We start from the raw sequence: 2,287 nt of genomic DNA on the forward strand, positions 1-2,287 counted from the left end.
GGAAAGGCCAGATGCACTACCGCTTCCCAATCATTATGTTAGAATTCACAGATCCCTGAGGTATCTGCCAAATGTCCTCACTTCTGTCAGACATACACAACCTACAAGAGGAACCATTTATTTCTACTCACAGTTTCAGAGGGTTCAGTCCAGTGAGCCAGCTCCAAGGCATGGTACTACTTGGTAATCCATGGTTTCTGGGGATAAGAGCAGAAAAGGAAGGAGGGAAGGACTGTTTAATAGTACCAAAGGTACTCCCCAGGCCCAAGTGTGAATTATGATTAGTCCCAACAAGTTACAGTATTTATATTCTCTCTCTCAGTGGTTGGCTTAAACATGGGAAAGCAACATGACCCAAGCTAATGAGACATAAACTGTATTCTTCTGGGGGTCTCTGGGGAAAGCACATGGTAGGGAACCCATGTTCTGCTTCTGGACATACTAAGTACTCTCTATGATCATCCTGACACTGTGCAGAGACCACTGTCCAGTGACCATACATCGAACAATGCTTAAAAAGAGAAGAGTGGAACCCAAGACTCCAATAACATAGGTGTGGTCTTGAATTGACCCTCAACTGAACACCTGCACTTCTTCTTGTCTCCTGAGAGAATGCACTCTATTGTTGACTTCTGTCTTACTAAAAGTCAAAAGCAGCCTCAAATGCTGAGAATTACTCCTGTTGGTTTTCCAAGAATATGCTGCTTATTTTGTATTACCCAGGCTTCAGGTTGATTGGGCTTTATAATAGACAATTCACATCTACATGCAATTGTGAGATTGCTTCATAATTTCTGATTTTCCCTGATGACATTCAAAGTCATACAGTATCATGAAATGAGAAATATATATATATATATATATATATATATTTCTTCCAAATTTCAAATGAATTCACATAAAATTATTTTGTAGATACTCACAGCATTAAGATATGTATACATAGCACCTTTCTATGTCCTTGTCCAGCCACAGCCTAGCCAAGCTGGAGCTGTAAAATATATTGCTATGAGATCATAAAAATAACCTGGAGACTAAGTATGAAAGATAAGGCTTGATGAGACTTACTACCAGGCCAAGGAAGGATAGCATTGACTTAGACTTGCTAACTGTCAAAGATTCTCCTTGAAAAATGCTAAGCTGTGACACAAAATCATATGAAACTATATATTCGTTCTTTTGTATGTTGAAGCTTTATACATAATCGTCAAATGTGAAATAAACCAAATTATATATCACATAACTATAACCTTAACAGTAGCATGTATTCTACGTAGAATGTAAATGAAAGTATATAATTATGTTTTATATTCTTTTTTAATATATGAAATTATATTAAATATACAAATAATAATAACAATACATAAAAATTTAATACTATTCAGCCTTTAAAAGAGAAAATCCTGCCATTTGGGTCAACCGTTCTAAAGGAATCCATTTAAATGAATAGATAAGAATGATTCATGAAGAAAAGAATATTATGGCTTCGAAGGATAACTTCTTTATGGTAGGATTAATATGATGAATCTTTTGCAATGAAGCTCCTAGAAGTAGAGTGTGGAATAGTGGGTCTCAGTGACTGGGATAGAGGGAAAGAAACTAGAAAGTGTTCAGAAAATGGCACAAAATTGCAGTTATCTAAGATGAATATGTTCTAAAGGTCGACTATACATTATCGGGCTTGTGGCTAACAACACAGTAGGTTATACTTCAGAAACTTACTAAGAGGGTAGATCTTATGTTAACTGTCCTTAGCACAAAAATAACGACAAAAAACAATTAGAATAGATGGAAGCTTTTGGAGGTGACATACAGGTCTACGGAATAAATTTTGATGATGGTTTAACAATTGTATACTTATCTCCAAACTCACCACATAGTATACAATAAATATGCAAGGTGGTTTAACATTAGAATATCTCAATAAATTGTTTTAAAAATTAAAGAATAGTCTGTGGGTAGGTACTTTCTTTTAAACATTTCTTTGATATCTGCTATTAGCATTACATATTTTAGAACCCCCACAGACCTTGTTTAATACCCAGGACAGGAAATAAACAAAAATAATAATATCATTCAGCTATAAAGAACAGAAGCTGCATATTCTAAGACAAAGAATAATGACCTAAAGTCCTATCCAGCATAGCAAAACCTTATATGGTTGGCCTACAATGATCTAAAAATTTAATGAATTAGCAGTGCTTAGTCCGGTGCTTCTTCTTTCCTGTGCATCAGGGACAATTTTATTAAATACAGTAACTTCAAGGTGCAATATATATATATATAT

Source organism: Fukomys damarensis, unplaced genomic scaffold (assembly GCF_012274545.1).
Source record: "Fukomys damarensis isolate Sample0158 unplaced genomic scaffold, DMR_v1.0_HiC HiC_scaffold_16, whole genome shotgun sequence".
NCBI lineage: Eukaryota > Metazoa > Chordata > Mammalia > Rodentia > Bathyergidae > Fukomys > Fukomys damarensis.